Source organism: Felis catus, chromosome C2 (assembly GCF_018350175.1).
Source record: "Felis catus isolate Fca126 chromosome C2, F.catus_Fca126_mat1.0, whole genome shotgun sequence".
Classification (NCBI taxonomy): Eukaryota; Metazoa; Chordata; class Mammalia; order Carnivora; family Felidae; genus Felis; species Felis catus.
In genome coordinates, this window is record NC_058376.1 from 141,015,072 (window position 1) to 141,041,281 (window position 26,210).

At 46.1% G+C, this 26,210-nt stretch overlaps 1 protein-coding gene and 1 long non-coding RNA gene across 6 annotated transcripts in view; one reads left to right on the forward strand and one right to left on the reverse strand.

The window, feature by feature from the left end:
• Window positions 1–230: 230 nt before the first annotated feature.
• The window catches only part of RARB (retinoic acid receptor beta), a 769,461-nt gene continuing 743,481 nt past the window's right edge, over window positions 231–26,210 (forward strand). For 3 of the 4 annotated variants that reach the window (XM_045037698.1, XM_011286272.4, XM_019810789.3), the window contains exon 1: window positions 10,577–10,769. The gene's annotated coding sequence lies outside the window, so the exon portion shown is untranslated. Of the gene's footprint in view, window positions 251–10,576; window positions 10,770–26,210 lie in introns of those variants that run through there. The other variant, XM_023260626.2, reaches the window with a different exon arrangement.
• LOC109491548 lies at window positions 10,725–16,421 on the reverse strand. Of its 2 annotated transcripts, none has more exons than XR_002745478.2 (3): window positions 15,607–16,421; window positions 14,967–15,103; window positions 10,725–12,251 (listed from the first exon to the last, which is right to left on the reverse strand). It is a non-coding gene; the product is annotated as an uncharacterized LOC109491548 (long non-coding RNA). The 2 variants fall into 2 exon arrangements; XR_006585572.1 differs by having other exon boundaries at window positions 14,955–15,103.

Genomic DNA, 26,210 nt, shown 5'->3' on the forward strand with positions numbered 1-26,210 from the left:
CGGAAACAGGGGCAGCCGCCGCTTGCCACGGCTCGCGGGCCAGCAGTACCCGGGGCCCGCGTGGCTCCGCGAGGTTGCCGGCCAGCGTGGAGGGGCGGGGCCTGGTGCTCGGGGGCGGTGCCTGGCGCTCGGGGGCGGGGCGCAGCGAGCCGGCTCCTGCTGCCTGCTCTCCGCGGCGGCGGCGGCGGCAGGGGCTGAGGGCACAGCCAGCGGGCGGCGCGCCGCGGACTCCAAGGCAGCCCGCGGAAAGGTAAAGCCAGGAGAGCGCGCTGGCGGGTCTTCCTGCCGGCAGCTGCTGTCCAAGTCCCGGAGCGTCCCCCGCGCCCCAAGCTGCGTCTGGGCTCCCAGGGTATTTGCATAGCATCCAAGGACCGCTGCTGAGCCAGGGTTTTGCGTGTTCTGCGGCGGGGCCGGGGGCTAGGGGTTTGGGGGTATGCAGCGGGAGCCTGCGGCCATCCCAGGACATCCGGACTCGGAGACAACTTTGCGCAGCGGTTCTCTTCCAAGTTCCCTTTATTGCTATTGTCTTAGCGCCTCCCGGCTGACAGTCTCCCCGGACTCCAGCTTTGTTCTCATCAGGCCAAACCCGCGGTCCCCTAGGGCGTGAACCCGGGAGTCGCTGGCAAGTTGCACCTGCCAGCCGGATCCGCCCAGGCTCCCTTTGCATCCTTGCCGGGTCCAGCGCCGTCCTGTACACAGTAGGGCTAGGCACCGTGAGACCTGGAGCCCACGGGGGCAGCGATACTCGCCCCACTCCCCTGTGTTCTGGGATACCGGCTAGGGCGTCCAGCCTCTGGGATGCGCGTGATTTGGGGCTGGAGAAAGGGCGAGAAAAAGTTTGGAGCCTGGGCTGGGGCTAAGGAGCCGGTAGCGCTGGGCTGCACATGGCAGGAGTTGGAGAGAGTGCCCGGGCCTGGTGCCGGGCAGAGGGACACGGACAGAACCCCGGAGGCTGAGGTTCCAAGCCTGGACTGTCAGCAGAGATGGGGTGCTTGTGTGCGCGCGTTAGCGGGGAAAGGCCGGGTGTGATTGCAGAGAAGGTGGGCGAAAAAAAGAGAGGAAGAGGGATGTACCAGGGATATACGTAATTGCAGTGTTCCTACTGTGCACTTTTCCCCCTTTCAAATATTTTGGAAAAAACTGTGCCAGAGGATGCCTTCGTATACCCGAACTCCCGGAGGTGAGGGTGGAGGTGGTGGGGGTGGGGGGATAAGTTTCACTTAGCTCCAGAGCTGGCTTTGAAAGCGAACAGGTGACACAAGACTTCTCAGTGTGTGTGTGTGTGTGTGTGTGTGTGTGTGTGTGCGCGCGCGCGCGAGCGCGCGCGTGTGCGCGCAGCGGTGGGGATGCTGGACCGCCCGCGGAGCCTCCAGCCCTCCCCCTTCCCCCTCCAGCTCGCTACAGCGGTGTGAGTTTTTCTGTCACTCTTCGCCCAAGGCTGGCAGGAGAGAGGCTAAGCGACGGTTGGGGAGTGGAGCAGACAAAAGGGTGCACTTGGGCGACCCTCGGAGGGCGAGGCGACTGGGTGTGTGTGTGTGTGTGTGTGTGTGTGTGTGTGTGTGTGTGTGTCTGGAGGGCATCCCCTTCCTGCCGGCTGGAGAGAAAACACTGGGAGCGGAAGGATGAGTTTTGATCAGGAGGAGGGTGAGAAAGAGCACAAGAGAAGAGACAGAACGGGAGGAAGAAGGAGAGCAGAGATTGAAAAGCTTCTTGCCCGATTGGCTGTTAAATTATAATTGAATTTTAAAAAGAGATGTTGGTGGGGGGCACTGAAACTAAAATTTAAGGAATGGGGGCGCATTTGGTTCGATCAATAAAGGTATTGTAGTGAGCGGTGTTATTAAGTAAGTCTGAAATCTTCGCTGAAGTTGATTGCTGGTTTTAGCTAACCTCCTTGACACGTCTTTGCAGCGCCTACTTTGGAAGTACCTTTTGACTGTCAGAAAGAAGTAAAAGGCATATATACACAAATAAAATGCAACTAAAATGAAGTTTAAATGAAGCTTTGAGCAGGATTAAATGGCTTGTGTAACTGCTGAACGTTGCTAAAGTACTGTCAGGGCTATAAAATAGCCAGACAAAAATAAAGGAAAAAATAATTGTAACAAGAAAATGAAGGCTTTACAAGAACTTCCGTAATGAACACATAACAATTGATGGTATGATGCAGTAATTATTTTCGTATTTACGCCATTAACGATTGTAATTTAACGTTAATGTCCTGGTATTTTATTCCTTCTCATTTGCAGACAAAAGCACATCTGAGACACCATCAGGGAGTAATTTGGTAATATAAAGTCATGAATAGAAAACACTAAACCATGCTCAGAACTCTGACAACATAAAGCGTGAAACAAAATAACCTCATTTGCTGTTTATTATCTGTCTTTATAATTCTGTTTACCATCATTTGCATAAATGAATAGCTAAATTGTATAGTATATCCTTTTTAGGAAAAAAATACTTGATGCTTATAGATATGGGGGGTGGGGGGCTAAAACTAGTTCGTAATGCTTACATTAAGCAAGAAAAGGATACGAAAAAAACTTTGTGGGTTTAGGAGTCATCTGGAAATAATCAGAATGCAAATTCAACCCACTTTAGGCATCTTTATTTTATTTAACTTGCTTCAAGTAGTTTTTAACAATATATATGTAATTAGTTGATGGGCAGATCTTTAACTTCTTTCCTAGCTAATCTTAAACAAACCAAAGTACTGTACCTTACATCATGAAATAATTTTGTTAACCTGAAACGCTTTTTTTTCTCCATTCAGACTTTCAAAGGGTAAATTTTCTAAAATTGAGAAGGAAAGAATGTATTGGAGGAAGCTCAAAACAAAATTATTTCAGAAGAAACTTAAGTTATTAACATATTAAGGCAAATAAACATCAGAGTTCACACGTTTTTCAAGCTGTTGTGGGTTATTTTAACTTTAGGATCGTTGCTAAAAGTGCCTCACTCATATGATAAAGAGAACAATTAATAGCTGTGTTAAAAAGCTCTGAAGTAACATGCCAGCAAAACAGCTGAGTGAAACATGTAGTGATTGGGAGGAATCAGTCAATCACATGAATGTTTTAAAAAAAATCCATTTATTCTCGTGAGGGACACAGAATATCACAATGACTGAATGCACCTTTTCCTTTCCATGCACACATACATTGGTTTCAAGAGCACAATGAAATCAGTATTGTCTGAGAATGGATTCCATGTGGGAATAAGGATCTCGTATGTGTTTTCACCACTGAGGGAAAAACAGTGTAAGTGGCAAGCAAGCTGTTCATTACGGTGGAGACTGGTCTGTGTAAGGTTAGGGCAAGTTCTTACAGTTTTGCTGGTTACAAACTTGGGAAATGCAACTGTGTGAACAAATACATTTTGAATACCGGTCTAATAATTATATTCACCCTTTCAGAAAGTCACTACTCCTCTGTTACCACTTTTGTATTACAAATATTTCAGGGGCTCCCCAATTCCTCTATATTTATCTCTTGTTCTTTAAATCCTTGTTCTGTAGAGAAGTTCTGTGTCAATGGCTGAAATCTGACTTTTGGTTCGTTCGTTCATTTTTGCGACGCATTTACTAAATACCTGTTATTAACAGCCATTTTAGTTGCATTTTATTTGGGTATATATGCCTTTTCTTTCTGACAGTCAAAAGGCACTTCCAAAGTAGGTGCTGGAAAGATGTGTCAAAGAGGTAGATGCTGGGGATTCAAGGATGAGTTAGACTCAGTTCCTGCACTTAGAAAGTCAGGGAGGCAGTTATTGGATAAATACGTGTAATAAAATGTAATAAGTGGCCGTCTATGCTAGTGCTTCGGAATCAGATAGACTGGGTTCAACTTTCAGCTCGGCTTCTTACTAGCTGTGAGGCCTTGATCAAGTTCTTAAACCTCTCTGAGCCTTACTGTTATCCGGTAAGTGAGGGAAATAATACCTCTCTAGATCACAGAGTTGTGTAGATTACATGCCAACGTATTTTAACCTCTTCCATACTTCTGACATCCTTCACTCCATTTCTTTACTCCATTCCTTGTCAAATTGCTGGTGAGGCCTGGCCGTGTAAGCTGTTTTCACTTTCTGTCCCCTTTTTACTACGCATCCAACTCCAAGGTGGCTTCTGCTTCCACTGGAAACAACTTCTGTTGAGATCAGCAGTGACCCCTGTGTGGTCCGATCCAGTGAGCTGCATTTTTCCTCAGCTTCTTGGATAATTTGATAGAGTTGACTGGTCTCTTTTCCTCCATGAGTTCCCTTTTTGTTGGCCTCACTGAGTCTGGTGTGGTTTCTGTGACACCATATCTCCAGTTTTCCTCATTAGGCTTTTATTAGTTCTCAGCTAACTCCCTTGTTATTAGTCCATCCCTAAATGAAGGTTGGATCTTTCCAACTTTGGGAGTCTATCCTGGGCCCTCTTCTTAGTCCCCCAGGCCTTTAAGTAATTTCTTCCATTCTCATGGCCCTAAATCATACTTAATGTGCTGGCTCAGTGATCTCTCTGGTTCATTCCCGGCCTCTGAGCTCCGGAAACATCTATTCAACTCTATACTTTACTTCTCCATTTAGTTGTTTCCCAAGCATCTACAGCTTCTTACATTAGAAATTAGAATCTATATTACTCCTGCCACAACAAACTCAATTTATTTTCCCTTCAGTCTTTCTCATTTGGGGAAATGGCATCACCATACACCCCATTCTGCATTTCAGGAGTTTTACCCCTTTACCACCAACATATTTCTCACTTCTTCATCATGTACTTTGTGTTCTGGGTGGGTATTTACTGACACACAGAGATAAGCCTGCCAGTTTCCATGGCTTATAGTCTGTATCTGTTCTGACTCAGTGCTCTGGCCATACCTGCTGATAGATGTGTGTTACTATTACTCCTACTTGTATCTACATGCCTCTGTCCTTTTCCATTTCAACCTCCAGAGTTCAGGTCAATATCACCTCTCAGCTTTTTTTTTTTTTAATTTTTTAATGTTTATTTCTTTTTGAGAGAGAGAGAGAGAGAGAGACAGAGCGTGAGTGGGGAAGGGGCAGAAAGAGAGAGGGAGACACAGAATCCAAGCAGGCTTCAGGCTCTGAGCTGTCAGCACAGAGCCCGACGTGGGGCTCGAACTCACAAACTGTGAGATCATGACCCAAACCGAAGTCGGACGCTTAACCGACTGAGCCACCCAGGCGCCCCTCACCTCGCAGCTTTTATTTTTGTCCAGATGTGATGGATTTGTGTGTAGAGTATTAGTATCACTCTTTGAAGCTAAACTGACTTGCTTCATTTTACGTTTTGTACGAAATACATTTTACACAACTGATTGCTATCGTGTCCATAAAGAAAGGCACCTGCTTTGCAAGGTATCCCGCCAATTTTATACTAAGTGATGGGACACCTGATAAGAAGGATGTCCTTTATGGGGAAGGAAATATGCTTGGTTGACTTCCACACATAAACAACAAATTATGGAATTTTAGGTCGTCCACTTTTTGCCAAATTCGGAGCGCTATTCCTGCCTTTCATTTTAGGTAAACGATGCAGGTGAGGTTCTGCCACTAGAGAAAGTAGGCTTAAGCATTTGTCATCTTTAATGGTTGGTTGAGTTGTGTTTGTTTGTTTGGGCCAACAGAGTACATTTAGTCAGAGTCCGTCTGGAAATAGAATGAAGAGATTGAGTATACGGCATGTGCACGTTGAGGTACAGATTTTTTGACCAACAGTAGAACATGAAGGCAGAACTGGATGAGATGAGGTGGATTGTCAGTCGACTCCAGAAGTCTTTGTTGTTCCAGCCGGAAGGCCGGTGTTCTTAGCAAAATGGGCGTCCTGGAGTGCACTTCTCTTTGTGTTCACTCCCTCCGGCCTTACAATATTTTACTTGAAAGGGGTGGCGGTGACATCCACGTTACCATGTAAACAAGACTCAAGTGATCACTCAGTGATGTCATTGGAACTCGAAGATCCGGAGAAGTCTAGGTTTTAATTTTCCACAGACAGAGACATTTCCCTTTACAAAAGAGGGACAGAAATTCAACAATTAGTTCAGTTGTAAATGCACTTTGTATTCTCTCCTAGTTTTACACGCCGATCCTGGCTTTAACCTTTGGATTACCCCGGGCTGTAGTCTCAGCCTTTTAGTTTATCTTTTGTTTTCTTTTTTGTCATTTCCTTTCTGATTCTCTTCCACTGTTATTTCCTTCTTTCCCCTCCCCTGTCCTCCTCCTCCTAGCCCCCCCTCCTCCTTACCCTCCTCCTTACCCTCCTCCTCCTCCTCCTTCTTCTTCTTGTGTTTCTCTTTTACTTCACTTTCTTAGTCCTTTCCTTTCTTTCTCTTCTCCTTTCCCTCATCCTTTATCTTTTTTCATTTTTCTTTTTCTTTTTGTAACTATTTATTTATTTTTTTTTTAATTTTTTTTTCAATGTTTTTATTTATTTTTGGGACAGAGAGAGACAGAGCATGAACGGGGGAGGGGCAGAGAGAGAGGGAGACACAGAATCGGAAACAGGCTCCAGGCTCTGAGCCATCAGCCCAGAGCCTGACGCGGGGCTCGAACTCACGGACCGCGAGATCGTGACCTGGCTGAAGTCGGACGCTTAACCGACTGCGCCACCCAGGCGCCCCATATTTATTTATTTTGACAGAGAGAGAGCGAGCGTGCACAGGCAAGGGAAGGGTAGAGAGAGAGAGAGAGAGAGAGAGAGAGAGGGAGGGAGAGAGATTCCCAAGCAGACTCCACACTGTCAGTGCAGAGCATGATGCGGGGCTCAATCCCGTGAACCATGAGATCATGGCCTGAGCCGAAATCAAGAGTCAGATGCTTAACTGACTGAGTTACCCAGTCACCCTTCATTTTCCTTATATAAGCAAGCCAAACAAAATAAGAGAGATCTACATTAGCTTTTGTCTCTTCTGTTATCACCATCACAGGATTTAAATTACCACATAACCCCTACCTTTTGTACTTGGTCTTTGCGTCTATCACTTCAAACGTATCTCAACAATAATTAAGATATCTTAAGGTATTTGAAACTCTTGCCTGTTTTCCCTCTGTCAACAAATAAACGTAAGAGATAAAAGAAAGGGATTGGTAAATTTCTTTGTGGATCCATGCTCCTATGCTCTGGAGTGACCTTTTTCCAGCAACTAGTCTTTATTACCAGGTGATAGAAAGGTAGTATGCCTGCTTCCTGAACCCAGGTGCCATTTTGGAAAATGCATGGCCACCTTCACAATGATGATGGCAACTAGAAAAATGGCTTAAATACTTACTGAGTGCTTGCTATGTGCCGGCCTCTATGCCCGATACATGTTGTTTTATTTATTCCTCACGCTCAGCAGGCCCATGTTGTAGGTGAGGAAACATTAAAGAAGGTTAAATTACTGAAGCAAAAGTTGCAGGATTAAAAGTATGGGAGTGAGAACTCAGATCTTCTGAGCTGCATTGCATGCTCTATCCTGCAGAAGAGGAGCTTCCTCAGCAATACTCGGGTTCTATATCTATGAATATATTCCGGTGAGCTGCTGGAATGCCCCAAAGCTGTAGTATCTGCTTAAATATAGGCACACCACAAAGAAATGATGTGTGAGGGGCATGGCATTCATTGGTCCTGTGGGCTCAACTTGTACAAGTCAGTCGGATAAATCCTAAGGTTAGATACTTCATAGGAAAGCATGGTAAAGGCAACTCATCACAGTCTGCTTTCCAGTGTGGTTAGAGGGGGAGTTGAAAAGCTAGTGGGATTTTTAGGGTGGGATGACATAAGCACGATAGGTTTTGGAAGTGACTTAAGAGATCTAAGTGGCTCCCTGCTCTTTGTCTTTCTCGAGGCAATGTGCTTTTTAATTTGGGGGTAAACATGTCATAGTCTTTAGTGAGAATGAAACCCTGGGTTTGAGCAGAGGACAAATAAGAAGTCATCATGTAGATGAAATGAACCTTGATCAAGGAATGAGCAAATGGAGCCTCCTCTCCTGTAACCTGAGGCAGTTGAAATTAGTGGTGCCGAGTGTCTTCCAAGGGATTCCCAAACGAATCCTGTGCTCTAACAAAGTTCATCACAGAACTTAGTTTGAATTCCATGAGAACCTGGGCCGTCAAAAAAAACATTAGTACCCCAACAATTGCATGATTGGTGACCTTGTTTCTACCATGCCTCATATAGTAACTAGATTGCCTTTATTTCAAATGTGAATCAGAATATGACACTTACTGTGTGAGGGTCCTCCAGTGGCTTCCCACCTCTCACTCTTACTAAAAGCCCAAGACTATACACTAGTCATGAAGGTTCTTCATGATCTAGACCCCTATTCTTCTGACTTCATCGACTGATTTCCTTTGTTGAATGAATGAATGGATGGATGGATGACTCTTGAGCCAGGGAATATCCAAGGAGCTCAGTATTATTGTTGAATAACTAAGGAAGGAGAGACATACTGTTTTAATGGAGACACTGGAAAAATTAAGGTTAGAAATGAAAGGCATAGGAACAATTTAGTGAGAAGATGAATGAGGATAAAATTAGCATATCAGAACTGATGAAAGATGACCTAGAGTTTTCACTATTTATTTTCTCATTCACTTAACAACTATTTATTGAGAATCTGCTATGTACCAGGCATGTTTGTAAAGGCTGGATGGCCATCAATGAACCAGAAGGCAGAGTCATTGGCCCCTTGTGGCTGACATTCTATTAGGAGACATATATTGCAATAAAGTGAACACATAAAACTATAATTTCAGGTAACAATACATCCTATGAAGAAAACTAGCAGAGAGTCAGAGGAGGATAGGTTTAACTGCAGATCCCATACCTTCCTTTCTGGTTTTGAACACTGAGTAATGTGGTCATCAATCCCCCCTCTCTCTGTGTTGAAAATGGTACTGCTCTCAGAGATGAATACAGTTTAAACAGTCTTGTATTGAGTGAATATATTATCTTGTCTTCCTTAAGAATTTTCCACTAGTAAAATAAGCCTTACTTTTAAGATATTTAAAAAACAGAGTTTGACAAAAGAAGGTCCCAAATTGATGGTCTGTGAATGTGCTCTGCATTTAATTTTAAACCTGTAGCAAATGTTTCACTGATACAATGGCAATCACAGTATTCTTTTGATAAATAATTTAAGAAAGAAGTCAAATTTAGAGTAGAACGTTCATTCTTGCCTCACACATCAATACATTCAACGTTATAGTTAAAAGAGATAATCCTGAAAAATTTAATTTGAAGAGGTTGAGTTTCCATGTGATTCATACATTACTTAATTAATTTTCTCAGTATCAATTTTGGCCCGTTTATTTTTTGGTTTGTGTTAATTTGTTAGGGCAGTGATAGAGAATGGATACGGGCTCCAAATCAATATGATTGGCTCAGAAACATAAAAGATTAATGACAGTGTCACATCAACAAAGAAATAATGATTGCTATGGATGAAGCATTCAGATAGCATCTACTGGGGTCAGTAGTGACCATGGGGCCTGTATTAGTTCTCTATCACTACCTTAACAAATTAACACAAACTTATTGGCTTATAGTATCGCAGTATTATATCAGTTTCTTTAGGTGAGAAGTCCAGGCATGCGTGGCTGGATACTCTGCTTAGGGTCTCACAAGACCAAACAATTAAGATATTGGCCAGCCTGAGCTTTTAGCTGGAAGTTCTGGGAAAGAATTTGCTTCCAGGCTCATTCATGTTGTTGGCAGAATTCAGTTCCATGTCGTTATAGGACTGAGGTCCCCATTTCCTTGCTGGCTGTCAGCTGAGAATCATTCTCAACTTCTAGAGGCACTTCTTGGCTCATGGATCCTTATGTCTCCAGAACCAGCAACAGTGAGTTCAGCCATCTCTCACTTCCCATCTCGGACTTCCTTCCCTACATCTCATCTACCTCCAAACAGAGGAAGTTCTCTGCTTCCTTAAGGGCTCACATGATGAAATTGGGCTCACCCAGATAATCCAAGATAGTCTCCCTGTTATAAAGTAAACTGATTAGTAATCTTGATTATATCTGCAAAGTCCCTTTTTCCAAATAGGGTGACATTTACCGGAACGGTATCAGGGAGTGCAAGATTTTGCCTACCACAGGGACAGACCCCATGATCTGACTAAATTAATAGGAAACCTGCAACTTTTGGTGAACAGGAATGTGGAGTTCTTTTAGTACATCCTGTAACAGAGCCAGTGCAGATTGAAAACACTCATAGTATTGTTAGGGTCAGGCTTCGGGCAGGGTAAAGATAGGAGTCAGAGGCTAAAAAATTTTAGAAGTCAAAGGCATTATTGGGAACTAAGGTCTGGGTGAGGTTCCGTGACTCAGGGAGGGAGGGAGGGAGGGAGAGAGAGAGAGCGAGCGAGCGAGAGAGGAGTCAGGGAAGTCACGCCCGGGTGTGGTGGGATAGGGTTTTTAAGCTGCAGCGGTTCTGGGTTTAGGTCCGGGTGGGCCTTTTTCACACCAGGTCGTGCTGTGGCTCGGTGATTGGTTGACCTCCAATTCGTTTTGGTGCGCTGTTCAGGGCTTTCTGTTGGGTTGTGCTGGCAAGATGGCCGTCGCCTCCACTGTGGTTCCAGAGACATCCTAACATTCCAACCTCTTATTGGTGATAATGGGCGACGGATCTGATCTGGCTGCTTCCTGCGGGTGTAAGGGCGACGTCATGGTATGTGGGGTCTGAGGTTGGAATGCGGGAATATGGCCGGACCAGCATCTGGTGAAATGCACCTGGGAAACTTCATCAATTCTTTTCCATACAAAACGGAGAAAACAAGGTAAGAGCATAAGTATTATACAGATAGCAACTAGTGGAGTGACTATGGTGAGGAGCCAAGTTAGGAGGGGTGATTGCCACCAGGAGGGTAGGGGGTCTGAGGATCCTGGGCGGGCGGATAGGGTTTTTTGGATTTCTTTTAGGTGTTCTATATTGGTTTCAACTAAGCCTGATTCATTGAGGTAGTAGCAACATTCCTCTCTCAGGAATAGGCATGTTCCCCCTTTTTCTGCTGTCAAGAGATCTAGGGCCCGTCAGTTTTGTAGAGTGACCTGTGCTAGGGTGTTGATCTGTCTTTGTAAGGTGGATAGGGAAGTTGCTGAGGCTCCTATTGAAATTTGGAGCCTGTCTGACAGATCCCTGGAGGAGCTAATGGAGTGTATTAGGGAGCCGGTCCCAACCCTGGCGGCCAATAGGGAGGTGGCCAGGGATAGTCTGACCGTTAGTGGGAGGAAAACGGCTCGTTTTTGGAGACGGAATTCGAGGAGTTGATGGGAGTTCTTCCTGTCCATATAGGGTGAGTTGGGGGATGATGGTGACTGGGAGACAGATAGAAGCATTTGTTTGGGCATTTGTTTATAAGCTGTGCCATTACACCAATAGAATCCCCCTGGGGGGGGTCGTGGCTAGGCATAGGCAGGGGGGAGGGGCAAGTTGGGGAGGCATGAGAGGAGTAGCATATCGGGTGAGATGTGTTATGGGGGGGGGGTTCTCAGTGAGGACGGGAACCTGTAGGGAGGTTTGACTTCTGGGGTGGTTGATGGAGTTAGTGACATTGGGACAGGGGGTGGGTAAAGGGACGGCTATTACTGGATCCCGCTGGAGGGATGCGCAAAGAAAGCAGTGTGACAGATTAGTTAAGCCTGAGTGGTTAAGCAGGATCGCTTCTTGTCTGATTAGTGTAAGCCATGAGAAGGGATGTTGTGTAGGGGGAGTCTGTAGTTGGGTGTTGAGCTGGTTTTCTTGGTCTGTGATTACTTGGGTAAGATCTTTAAGGTTGGAGAGGGAAGGTCAGCGTGCTGTCAGATCAGGTGGCAGAGCAGGCTAAGGTAAGGGAGATAGGCAGCCAAAGGAGGAGGATCTTTTGGTAGGGGTTGGGGTAACAGGAAGGGTCGCCCGTATAGGAGTTCAAATGGGCTGAGGCCTGTGGGTCCTCAGGGAGCGGCTCAGAGTTGGGTGAGTGCTATAGGTAGGAGTTGAGGCCAAGAAAGCCGAGTCTCTGTGGAGAGTTTAGTGAGATGGTCTTTTATGAGGCCACTGGCCCTTTCAACCTTACCCGAGGACTGGGGGTGGTATGGTATGTGGAGTTTCCAGGTAACACCCAAAGCTTTGGAGACCTGTTGGGTGACTGCTGAGATGAAAGCAGGCCCGTTGTCAGGCCGTATCCTTCTCGGTAGACCAAAGCAGGGAATGATGTCCTTGAGTAGGATCTCAGCCACTGTGGAGGCCCCTTCAGATGAGGTGGGGAAGGCTTCTATCTACCCTGTAAAGGTGTCAATTACAGTAAGGAGATACCATAATTTTTTGTGTTTTGGCATGTGAGTGAAATCTATTTGCCAGTCTTTCCCTGGGAGATGGCCCCGCATCTGAGGAGTGGGGCCTGGGCGCCTCATTCTCCCTTGGGGACTGACTGCGGCGCATGGGGTGCATCGTTGGTATGTTCTGGTGATCAATTGTCGTAGGTGGGGGTGGTACACAATGGGCTCAAGGAAGTGGAAGATGGCCTCCAGCCCCATGTGTAGGGTTTTGTGGATTTTTGTTAGTAGGGAAGGGGCTAGGCTATTTGGGAGGGCCAGTCAGGGGCCCAGCATGATCCAGCCTGCGTTGGTGTGGGCATCGGGATGGGCCATGTATTGTTTTTGTTCATCTGGGGTATAATCGGGAGTTGTATCTTCCGTGGGGATGCCCATAGGAACTGGGTCGAGAGAGAGAGCTGTTTGTCTGGCAGGGTTGTCAGCCTTGTGATTTCCTATAGCTATCTCTGTGGTTAGGGGTTGGTGGCCCTTGCAGTGGACAATGGCCACTTCCTATGGGAGTTTGAGGGCCTCAAGGAGTTTCACCATGAGAGGCCCGTTGATGATGGGGGTACCCTTAGTTGTGAGGAATTGTCTTTCTTCCCATAAATGGGAGTGTGTGTGTGCAATAAGGAAAGCGTATTTTGAGTCTGTGTATATTGTGACCCTTTTGTTTTTGGACAATTGGAGAGCCCTCATGAGGGCTGTGAGTTCAGCCTTCGGGGATGTGGTTCCTGTGGGTAGTGTCTGGGTCTCTAGAGTTTGGTTTAATGTAACTACAGCATACGTTGCTTGTCGGTGGCCCTTGCAGTCAACTAGTGAGCTACCATCTACAAATAGGGTCAAATCAGGGGGAAGTGAGGGGAAGGTTCTTTAAGTTAGATGGAGGTTTGGAGAGAATATCTATAAGTTCGGTGCAGGAGTGGAAGGGTGGCTGTGAAGTGTCTTTGGGGTTGATTTGTGGAAGTAGGGTGGCAGGATTGAGTCTGGGGGAGAGTTGGAGAGATATCTCAGGATTTTCAACAAAGAGCAGATGGAACAATTGTATGCGTGATGGGGAGAGGTGTGCCAGGGCCTTATGTGTAAGGATTTCAGATTCACCGTGCGATGAAAGTACCGTTAGGGGGCAGTGTAGGGTGAGTTTGAGTGCCTCTTTGGTTAGGGTGGCTGCTGCTGCAAGTTCTCTGAGGCAGGGTTGCCACCCCCTGATGGTAGGGTCCAGTTGTTTAGAGAGGTAGGCGACAGCTTGTAACTTAGGGCCACACGGTTGGGCCAGGAGCCCTGTCGCAATTCCAGCCCTCTCATCTGTGTATAAGAGAAAAGGGTTTCAAACACTGGGGAGGGAAAGGACCAGTTGAGTGGCTAGAGATGTGACCAGCCATTGGAAGGCCCTTGTTACCGATCCTGGGCTGGAGAGTGGGCCTTGGGGGGTTTCTTTGGCTGCTTTGTATAGGGGGGCTGCGTGTATAGCAAAGTTAGGGATCCAGTGCCGGAAGAAGCCCACTAAACCCAGGAAGGAGAGGATTTCGTCTGCATTGGTAGGTGGGGAGAGGGTTTGGAGGGCTTAGAGACGGTCTTGGGTTAGGGCCTTGGTGGTAGGTGTGAGTGAGACTCCCAGGAATGTGACTGTATTAGTACAGATTTGGGCTTTGTGTGGGGAGACTCGATACCCCAGGTTAGCCAGGAAATTTAGGATATGGATTGTATCTTGTTTGGTGTGGTCGAAAGAGGTTCCACGTAGTAGAAGGTCATCTACGTATTGTGGTAGAGTACAGTGACTGGAGAGTGGGGCTTTGAGGAGATCCCTGGCCAAGGCCTGCCCAAAGAGATGGGGACTATCACGAAACCCCTGGCGAAGTACCGTCCATGTGAGTTGGCAGGCCAGAGAGGTGACTGGATCTTGCCACGTGAAGGCAAAGAGGAATTGGGATTCGGGATGTAGGGAAATGGTGAAAAAGTCATCTTTGAGATCAAGCACTGTAAAATGGGTTGTGGGTGAGGGAATTTGGGAGAGGAGGGTGTATGGGTTGGGCACTACTGGGTGGATGGGGATTACAGCTTCACTGATTTTTTGGAGGTCTTGTACTAGTCTATATGAGCCATTTGGCTTTTTTTACAGGCGAGATCGGGGTGTTGCAGGGGGAGTGACGTGGGATTAGGAGGCCTTCCTTGAGTAGGCAATCAATGATGGGCTTTAGGCCTAGTCGGTGGGTGTGGGAGATTGGGTATTGGGGTCTAGATGGGAATTGTGATGGATTTTTGAGTTTAATGAGGACAGGTTGGTGATGGGTGGCGATTGTTGGGGTGGATGCATCCCATACGACTGGGTCTACTGGGAGGTCTGGGTGTGGGTTGAGGCTGTGGTCTGTGTTCTCTGTGATAACAGCCAGCAGGAGATGAGTGGGGGAGGGAGAGGGGAAGATAGCTGGTAGATGTATAGAGGCTCCTAATTTACTGAGGATGTCTCGGCCCGACAGGGGGACGGGGCAGGAGGGGATGACTAGGAAGGAGTGGGAGAAGTGGAAACCATCCAGGCAGCAGGTGAGTACCGGTGTGCATGGGGGAATGGAGGGGGTGCCATTTATGCCCATGACCGAAACGGAGGACGGCGTGGTGGGGCCGGAATAGCTCGGCAGGACGGAATAGGTAGCCCCCGTGTCCAACCCCGCTACCTGGAGTTGTACCCTGGGCTCAGCGTGGGTCACCGGAGTTACTGAGTCTGGGCCTCGTCAGTCGTCATCCTCCATCTCCGGCAGCTGGAAGGTAGAGTCCAATTGGGGTGAAGCCTTGCCACGTGGGGGCGTCGCGAGTCTGTCGTCCCCTGGGTTAGGACAATGGGATTTCCAATGGCCCATTTGCTGGCACAATGGGCATGGACTGGTAGGCTTTTTGGGATGGGGACACTGATGAGACCAATGGCCTTCTTGGCCACATTTAAAGCAAGGCCCCAGAGGGGGCTGTGGTCCAGAAGGCTTTACTGCGGCTGGCCTCAGGGCAGCTACCAAGGCTTGGGTTTGTAATTGTACCTTTTGTTGGAGAGGGGCCTGTCGCCATTGTTCTTGAGCTTCCTCTTGGCCATTAAAAACTTGAAAAGCCATCTTTACCAGCTCGGCCATAGGGGTCTGAGGACCATCTTCGGCCTTTTTTAGTTTTTTTTGAATATCAGGGGCTGATTGGGAAATAGGTGGCCGATACCGTGGCCCCGGCGGGGGTGGTAGGGTCTAGTCTGGTATACTGGGTAAGTGCCTCTGTGAGCCGGCCAAGGAAGGCTACGGGGTTTTCATTGGGGTCCTGTATTATTTCTTGAAGTTTGTTAAAATTTACCGATTTATTTGAGGTTGCCCTCATGCCTGCTAGTAGGCACTGGATCATCTGGTCCCAGCACCGGTGCCCATTGCCTGCATGTTGGTAGTTCCAATGGGGGTCGGCCGCTGGGACAGCATCAGCCCCTACGGGCCTAGTGGGGTCGGTCACGTGGGTTTGGTCTGCATGTTCCCTGGCTGCGGCCTGGATGCGCTTCCTCTCCTCTGGGGTGAGGGTAGAGGTGAGGATCACATGGATGTCATGCCATGTGAGACTGTAGGCTTGGGCGAGGTATTGGAATTCCTTAACGTATTGGGTGGGGTCTGCCGAGAATGACCCTAGTCACTTTTCCATGGCGGATAAGTCTTGGAGGGAGAAGGGGAGGTGAATGCGAACCAGGCCTTCAGGTCCTGCCACCTCATAGAGAGGTGAGATGGCCGCTGGGGTCTGTTCGCTGGGAGGGGCCTGGGCATGAGTTCTGGACGATATGGGAGGTGAGGGCGGGATGGCTGGAGGCTGGGAGTATGGAGGGGGGCGAGGGCCGGTGGGCGGGGTGTCCAGATCCTCTAACGGGGTTGGAGATCGGGGGGTTGTGGGCGGGCAAGGAGCATGCGTGCAGAGGGGCAGGAAGAACATAGGTGGGGGCGAGACCTGAGGTCCCAAAAGGCCATGACTTAGGGTATTTCTCCCCATTTTCCCAGCCAATGGCAGAAATTGTCCAGATCGGTTAAGATTGGGTATTGTAAAGACCCCTCGGGTGGCCATTGAGGATCATTATCTAATTTGTACTGAGGCCAGACTACCGTGCAAAGGCGGATGAGTCGGTTACGGCGAAGTTCGCCTTGCAAGCCTAGGAGCTGGAAGTTTTTTTAACAGACATTGGAGGGGGATAGGAAATCGAGGCGGTTTGGACTCGTTACTCCCCATTGGCGTGGCAGGGCGAGGCGTCCCTTGCACTGCAGTAAGGGGCCTATTGGCGTGTGGGCCGTGCGTCGTGCAGAGGAAAGGAGACTGTCTTGCGAGACGTCTCTCGTGGGTGTCAGCATAGTTGGAGGAGGGAAGGAGGGGTCTGTCCTACTTAGCGGCTCCTGTAGGCGCTTGAGAGTGGGGTGGTTGGCATCTGGCTTGGGGAGGAGGGAGCTCAGCCAAGGGAGGCGAGCTACTACCTCCCCCCCGGGTTTCCGCACCAAATGTTAGGGTCAGGCTTCGGGCAGGGTAAAGATAGGAGTCAGAGGCTAAAAAAATATTAGCAATCAAAGGCTTTATTGGGAACTAAGGTGTCGGCGAGGTTCCATGACTCAAGGACAGAGAGAGAGAGAGAGAGAGAGAGAGAGAGAGAGAGAGAGAGGAGTCAGGGAAGTCCTGCGGGGTGGGTGTGGTGGGGTAGGGTTTTTAAGCTGCAGCGCTTCCGCTTCCGGGTTTAGGTCCCGGTGGGTGGGCCTTTTTCGTGCCAGGTCATGCTGTGGCTCTGTGATTGGTTGACCTTCAGTTCGTTCTGGCACGCTTCTAGGGGCTTTTCCTTGGGTTGTGCTGGCAAGATGGCCGCCCCCTCCACTGTGGTTCCAGAGACATCCTAACAAGTATTAAATAAAACAAAACACAAAACGATTATTTAATTTTGCAAGACATGGCCTCCAAAAAGCAAGCTTAAAAAAGCAAGGAGATTTTCATGTCCTAGGGTGGAACATTCAAAATCCTTCAAGGGCCTAAAGTCAAAACGGGAGGCAGCCAGGATATATGGCAATAGTGTGGACTAAGAATGTGAAAGAAGGTAGTCCTAACCCAGCTCCAGGCACTTGATTTGCTCTGGAGCAATTTCTGCCTCATAATGGCAAATATCTGACTTGAAATGAGGGTTTAGAAATCTGGGTTTTTGTGCAAATCTGGAGATCTGTATGAAATATCCAGGTTTTTTAATGCCAACTAAATCAAAATTAAGAATAATAAGATCATGAAAACCTAATATATTTGAGATTAAACTTGCATCGTGGGCTGCCAGTGGGCAATTTATGGTTTTACTCATATTAGGTAACATGCATTCAAAAGTATTGAATATGGTAAACAAAAATACTCAATTTAGGAATCGCCATTGACAGGTATTAAAATACTCCAATATAGGAACTTTTTGGCTGTTGCTTCTGGCTGCGACAGTATGGCTTAATGTTCTACTTTTGTTAACCTATATGGACAAAAAAGGAAGATTTCTGGAGTAATCTTGTTTCTGGAGTGTTTGACTTTACATGAATGTTTAGAATACCACTTATTCTCGGTTTATACTTCCCAAGTTTACACAAGCAGAAGGAATCAGCAAAGGGTGTGATGAATTATCGACTGAATTTTAAGGAGCGTGAAGGAACGATTTGGATAATTCAAGCACAGATCTCAGTCTAGACAAAATTGCATTTACAAAACTGCATTTGTCTTCAGTGTTCACCTTACGAAGAAAAGTCAGTTATTTTACCAGCGAAAGTGCGTTTATTTTCGAGTAACAGACACTTGCAGTTTGGGACATGCAAACTATGGCAAAACCATGAGCAACGAAGAGAGGAACTTTATTTTACAGGGAAGGAGGAGGAAGTTGGGAAGGGTTGTTTATTTTTGTTTATTTTTTTTTAAATGTCTATTTATCTTTGAGAGAGAGAGACAAACAGCATGAGCAGGGGAGGGGAAGAGAAAGAGGGAGACCCAGAATCTGAAGCAGGCTCCAGGCTCTGAGCTGTCAGCACAGAGCCTGCCTGACACAAGCCTCGAACTAAGGAAACATGAGATCATGACCTGGGCAGAAGTCAGACCCTTAACCAAACTAGCCACCCAGGAGCCCTGGGATGGGTTGTTTTGAGTGAAAGTCCATTGGAGACAAGCAGGAGTTCAGGGTGATGAGGGTTTCTCACTGGCTGAGTTGCAGGGTAGTCAATTTCTTGTCCGAGATGCAATGTACATCTTTACCTTTTGGGGGCTATAATTGATGATTCTTTATTGTTGAGATTCATTTGTTAGGGCCTGAAATTGACAGTTTTTCCCGTAATTGACCTTCCGTGGTATGGCTCCCCCTTCTAGCCTTCTGACTTCACCTAAGGAGGTTTCCCGTTAGTAATTTTCAGGAAAGATTGGGAGAACATCCTTTTAAAAAACCTGATTTACAAGGAGACTTTATTTTACAATGTATCAAAGTCCATGAAGGGGCCTACAAAATTCATTGTACAGATTGAGTTTGAGATTCCTAAGGTTTTTATAAATGCCTCCAACAGGGTGGGAGCAAAAGGTGATAGGATTGTGGGATGGTTGAGAGCACAGCTCCATCAGTCCAACTAAGTGGACTTTGAATCAAGGCTCTATCGTTCACCAGACGTGTGACTCCTGACACTCAGTTTCCTCACCTGCAAAATGGGATCATTCCCACCACTTGGGCTCTCGTGACATGATTTTAGATGGGGGCACCCCAGCATTTCATCACCTACAACCAATTCTTGTGCTGTAGATTTAAAACTGATAGAATAGTTAACTGCCTAGATTGGAACAGTTTTTTTTTTTTTACCTGTCCCTTATTAAATGAAGTGGTAAAGTTGTAAAGGAATGCAAGTTAGAGTTTGAATCCTGGGTTGATGGTTCATCTCGTCTTGGCCCCTTGCTGCCTTAGTGATGGACAGAGGGTTTTCTGTCTCCAGAAGTTCCCTGCATGGAATGTTGCTTGTGGTTTCATAGCAATGCATTTGGATTTGGTGCTTAAGGACCTAGATGCAAGTGCTGCTCTTACAACATTCCAGTCAAGTTTGTTTGAATATGGGCCATACACACACGTTCTCTGAGCTGTAGATGCCCTTCATATGAAAGAGAAATCCAAGTTTCCTAACTCACAGTGGGTTTCCAAGGATTGCTTGAAGAATGTGTATAAATACTTTATATAGATTGGTAATCTAAGTGGCTAGTATTTGCTACTATCCCAACTTCCTTTGACCTGGCATGAGTAAGAGGAAAGGAGAATGTGAAGATGACACCCAGCATAGCCAGTACTGAATCATTAATGAATATTTATTGAGCACCTATCCTGTTTGAGCTATACAAGGTGCAGGGGATAAAAGCAAAAGAAACAAACAGATGCAAGCCAATCACACAATGATTTTTGGAAGTCCTGTTCTCGCTAGGAAGATAAACATCGTAATACACACTGATTCAGATTCTTGCCAACTGTTTTGGAGAGCAGTAGGGCAGTAGTGTGGGGAGAGAATCCAGGAAGACACCCTAAATGAAATATCGTTACAGTATTTTTTGGCTGGAGATCAGTAACCGGGAGCTGTTCTAAAAGACAAAAACAACCAAACTAAAACAAATGTTTGCCTATTTGCTTTCTCGAACTTCAGATACTGTATATTCAGTTGAACTAATCCATGGACATAGTCCCAGTTTTTCCACCTAAGGTCAAATTTCAAAAAATCTTACCGGGGCGCCTGGGTGGCTCAGTCGGTTAAGTCTCTGACTTCGGCTCAGGTCATGATCTCATGGCTTGCGAGTTCGAGCCCCAAGTCAGACTCTGTGCTGACAGCTCAGAGCCTGGAGCCTGCTTCAGATTCTGTCTCCCCCTCTCTCTGCCCCTCCCCCGCCCATGCTCTGCCTCTCAAAAATAAATAAACATTAAAAAATTTTTTTTTTAAATATTACATATGCTTTAAAAATACAATTAGAAAAAAAAAAAAGAAATTTACTTGACTTAGCCCTAGTGATAACATCAAGGTAGATTGTACATAAAAATTCATACACAGGGCGCCTGGGTGTCTCAACTGGTTAAACATGTAACTTGGCTCATGTCATGATCTCATGGCTCGTGGGTTCAAGACCCACGTCTGACTCTGTGCTGACAGCTCAAAGCCTGGAGCCTGTTTCGGATTCTGTGTCTCCCTCTCTCTCTGCACCCTGCCCCCTCCCCACTCATGCTCTGTTTCTCTCTCAAATAAACATTAAAAAATTATTTTAAAAATGCATACCAAACCCTGTTCTTCAGTCATAGCACATGGACAAGTGCTTGTAATTGGTCAGAATTGCTGCTTACGTGGGGATTACTGCAACCTTGGTAAACTACAATAGTGAATCAGAAAGTCCTTACTTAATTTAGAATATTCCAGAAGGTGTGTTGTAGTTTTGGTGACTGTAAAATACCGTCTAGTATTTTAGTAAAGTCAAGCTCAGAAATAAATTTCAAAGAAGAAAAACTCAAGCCATATTTATAGTAACGCCTTACATCAAAACTGGATGCTATTGCATCTGTCTCATATTTTAGATGAGTAGAAAAATTAGACCAACAGAAGGCAAGTTAATTATGTAATTCTAATCCTAATAGTTTTTTTTAATATAGCAAATAACAAGTAATACAATGGTTTACTATTAACGAAATCATTAGCACACATTTTGTAATTAGAAATAGGAGTTTTTATATTGATTAATGATAATGGATGTGCAGTAGGGATAGAAAGTATGTAATATGGAAGTTTTAGAAGTTACTCTTTTGAACTTATTTATTAATGTGTATATTTTGTGATTTTTATAGCTAGTGTCTGTTATATTATTATGTGGAGCTAATGCATAAAATAACACATGAAAAAAAAACTATTAAAAATGATGTTTTTTGAGTTTTAATAACCAAAAGACAGAAAATAAATGCCAGGACCCTTGTTTTTAATTGATGCAGTCCGTTTTTGTACTCCAAAGGCCTAATGATGCATTAACAATTCTCAATTTTTGTTGGTTCGATTTTCTATTGAGCAACATTCCTGAAAGTAATCGAATGAAGCAGGGGAGGGACAAGATTGAGGACTGCCTACGACTGGCTACAGTTATGGAAATAAGCAAATGATGGGAAATAATTCAGGTTATTTTCATTTTTAGTTCTTATCAGAGATTCATTGAATTTAGATATAAAGCATGGAAACTATCCCATTATAAATTCAAAGCTATAGTTAGATCAGCATATTAAAAAGTACTTCAGAATGAAATTATTTTATCATTTTGAGTTCTTTATTTTCCTTATAGAAAAATGAATGCCAATTGGGCTGCAAATTATAGAGGATTATCTTCTCTCCTTTTAAGAGTTAGTAATATGAATATTATTTTGTAGGGACATTTGATTTGGGGATTGAGGGAATGATCTTATTAGCACCAGACTCCCTTGGCCAATAATTTCATGACTATGGGATATATATTAAATCCTTTTCTATTTATATTCTTTGGCAGGCCATTATTCATTGTTACTGTGGAAATTTTGTTAAGTAATAGTTCTCTTGAGAAATCATGGGTGCTTTTTTGAGGTCATGATTTTCTATGAGCTTAAAGAGTGGGCTATCTATCCTCTCTTTGGTTAAGAACCCACTCTGTACCCATTTTCTTTAACATGTACTTTATTTGTAAGATTTCTGACATTCTTTTCTTCCGAGAACTTAAGAGTGATATATCACTCTTTATTTCGCGAAGTAAAATTGATTAGAGGAAACAATAAACATAACTCTTTAAGCATGAAAGTCAATATATTTTGAATACTGGGCTGGGCTGCCATAGCCGCCCCTGTGGCCATTCTCCGGAGAATGCTGGCCTGTGACATAGGCCTCCTGGTAAACACGCCTCACAGTATTTCTTCTTACGGTGAGAGGAATTTCACCCTTGGCCTTTACTATTATTGCTTTGCTCCGACATGACAAAAATTCATCACTTCTAGATATTGATACCTGTTCATTGCTGTCAAGTTATTGCCAGAGGGAAAAACCAGCTAATTTGGGGGATGTGTGTGTGTGTGTGTGTGTGTGTGTTTGGGTTTGTGTGTGTCTTTTTCGATGTCTAGCTAGAGGTATCCATATTTTATTACCATATAAATATGGTATCCGTATTTTATTTTATTTATTTTAATGTTTATTTATTTTTGCAAGAGAGCAAGAGAGTGGGGGAGGGGTAGTGAGAGGGGGAGACACAGAATTGGAAGCAGACTCCAGGCCCTGAGCTGTCAGCACAGAGCCCGACGCCGGGCTCGAACTCACGAACTGTGAGGCCATGACCTGAGCCGAAGTCGGACGCTCAACCGACTGAGCCACCCAGGCGCCCCTGGTAGCCATATTTTAAAAATTGGCTTAACTGAGAAGTGCTGCAGAGAAGAGAATCACATATTAGATTTTACTGCGTTTCAAGGGTCACGGGACAGCAACTCCCATTTCTACATCTGTGGTGCTTCGATCTGTTTGCAGACAGAAGTCAGCCTGCGTGGATGAGGGGACGACGGAAGGCAGCAGGTAAAACGTGAACTTTCGGGGTGCCTGGGTGGCTTAGTCACCTAAGCACCTGACTCTCGATTTCAGCTCAGGTCATGATCTCATGGTTCACGAGACGGAACCCCATATTGGGCTCTGTGCTGATAGTGCAGAGCCTGCTTGGGATTCTCTCTCTGCTCCTCCCCTGTTCATGCTCTCTCTCTCTCTCTCTCTCTCTCTCTCTCTCTCTCTCTCTCTCTCAAAAAATGAATAAATAAATATTAAAAAAAAACATGTATTTTAAAAGATAGGGAGACTTTATTTCACACCTTACCTTTACTCCTTACTAGCTATGGGACAGCAGACAAGTTGCTTCTGAATTTAAGTGTTTTCACCTTTAAAGAGATGTAATAGCATGTACCTGCGAGGTTTTGTTGAATTTACACAGGCAGCGTACCTGGCACCTTACAGGCTCATTACACAGTGAGTTCCATGTGCCCTCAGTTCCTTCATGGGCCCAGGTAGATTTGATTCAGACGCATTCCTCCTGCCTGCTCGTACAACCGCAGGCTCATCGATCACATCCGCACGAAGGATACGTGTTTCACTTCTCTAAGTAGGCTCCTCACACAGGCAGCCTCAGCGTCGCTTGGGAGCTTGTTAGGAATGCAGAACCCCGGGCCCCACCCCAGACCTGCTAAATCTGAACCCGCCGGGCCTGGAGTGATTGTGTGCACAGCCAAGTTTGAGAGGCGCTGATATCATCCATGACATTTCTCTCCTGACAAGGTCGGTCCCTTGTGCTATTTGTTGTTCATGTCTTTCCACCATTCACCTGTTGTTTCGGTGATGTCTGGGGGGGGGGGGGGGGGGACGGACGCACGCACAGGTATGCTCTCCACACCTGTACCTTGGGGCACATCAGTGCCCGCTCACCGCCATACACGTCGGCGGAACATCCCCCAGCGTAGGGCCTGGCACAAGTAGAACCTCAATAAATGTTTATTGGGTGAAATAAAACAGCCAACAGTCAGACAAGCAGACTCTCCCATCTGTTCTGCAGACGCACAGCAGCCCTGGAAGGGCCTGGAGAGAGATGAATGTGCTTGAGGTCTTTGCCAGGAGGCATTACCCATACCCAGTGGGGGGGGGGGGGTTGCTCACTGCTGTTCTTGCCAGGAGATCTGCTGAGGTTCTGAAAGCCTGTCAAATGTGTGCAGCCAGAACAAAGGACAGGGAGCTTCCTTTCTATTTTATTTCCCTTGCCTGGCAAAGCTCATGCCACGATGCTCTGGGAGCAGTTTCCTTCTGGTGGCGGCCTTTCTCGCTCATGAGGGACAAAGGAGTAGGTACAAGGGCAGTGCACCGCGGTCATATTTTCCCACCCCTGTGACTAACCGGCCGATGTCTCAACATTTCTCTATTGATTTCAGATCGTGAGGCCGCTGGTTCACAGGCTGGCATGGGGTATGGTGGCTTGTAAGGGAAGCTGGGAAGCTGATATTCCCCGGAGAAAGATGAAGTGGCTGGAGAGGGCTTGCTCTCTGGGGCACTGTGAGAAACAGGAAGCTGTGGCCTCCTCAAGGTTTGGGAAGTGAATTGTACTGCCGGGGTCTCGGCCAGATCAAACGTGGTGCTTTCCTAACGTATCGAGTTGTGATCAATATATTGAGATCAAGTTGTATCAACCCAAACCCACACTGTGTTTCCGTGAAGTTCACACAGCAGGGTCCCCGGGCCCTCGAGATCTGGAACCTGCCTCCTGGTTGGCTAGCACCCTACCGCCCCTCTGTTCTCACTCCCAAAGCCAGTCTTGGCAAAATTGCCAGGTGGAAGACGTGGAGCCCTCCCATCTCACTTTCTGACTCTGCCTAGTCTTGGAAATCTGGTGCATTCAGAATGACGAACGTCTTCCTCTTCGGCAGACTCCTCCTCCATCCTTGCTGCCAAATCTCCCTCCCTGTTCTTCTGTCCGACAATCCAACTCCCGTCTACCCAGTGTGGGCAATGCCAGTAGAAAGTCCGGAGGAAAACCATGAGATTAACGTACATTCAAGAGTATGATCTCCCTTAATCCTTTTAAGGATAGTTTTCCCTTTTAACCTAGATGGAGTCTTTATTCTTGGGAATTTGCAATGATCTGAGTGACACTGAAAGTAGCCTATAGCAGATTTTTAGGGAAAAGGGACATTGATCAGTATCAAATTTGGCTAATACCAGCTACAGTAACAGACAGGTCCCCACATTTCTGTTGCTTAATCACGTTAACTGGACGTAATATGGAGGCGGCTGTGTAAAGGCAGCATACCTGGACTGGGGAGATGAGAAAGACCGTTCCATGCATTCACTCAGGAACCCAGGCTGACGAAGGCTCTGCTATCTTCCATGCCTGGTTTTCTAGGTTGCCCTGGGTATGGGTATTGGCGTCCATTTATCAGATGAGGGAAGACGGAGGATCGTGCATGGGGTGGGGGTGGGGGCTATTCATGGGGTACAACTGGTGGAGGTATGCATGACTTTTGCTCACTTTCCGTTGTCAAAACCTGAATCACGTGGCCATGCTCAACGCAAAGGAGGCCGGGGAATGCAGCGAGCTGGCTGCCAGATTTGGTGATCATCCATTCATCATCGCTGCTGTACATGTAGGACCTGCTCTGTTCCTTTTTTCTTTCTCCTGCAACTCCTCAGAAAGGTTTGACATTCCCTCCCTGTCTTGAGAGTCAGTTCTCTGCGGCAGAAAGCCCCCTTCCACCCACCTGAAGGACAAAAATAGCACCTTGGCATGCCACGTTTTGATGGTTGCCGCAGTTAATCCAGACTCAATTTCTTGTATTTCACAAGGATGTGGTGAGAATTAATGAATTATTTTAGGTGATTATCATCCCTTTGATCATTGTCTTTGTCCTGTGCTTTTATAGTAGATACAATGCAGGCATAGACTTACACAATACCTCAGTGGGAGGCAGAGTGATTTTTTTATTATCCTACCTGCCACAGGAGGAAGCTGAGATACACAGAGTAAAAGACATATTCTGTCCAATGCAACAAGGTTTCTCCTGCTTTCAACACCCTTTCCATTATTATAATTTTTAATTTTTTTTCAATGTTTTTTATTTATTTTTGGGATAGAGAGAGACAGAGCATGAACAGGGGAGGGGCAGAGAGAGAGGGAGACACAGAATCCGAAACAGGCTCCAGGCTCCGAGCCATCAGCCCAGAGCCTGACGCGGGGCTCGAACTCCCGGACCGCGAGATCGTGACCTGGCTGAAGTCGGACGCTTAACCGACTGCGCCACCCAGGCGCCCCTATTATAATTTTTAAAAAGCTAGAATTTTATGGAAAGAAACGACGAGACCAAAATGATTGCATAATGCCTTTTTTCTTTGTACGCTGGCTCTGGA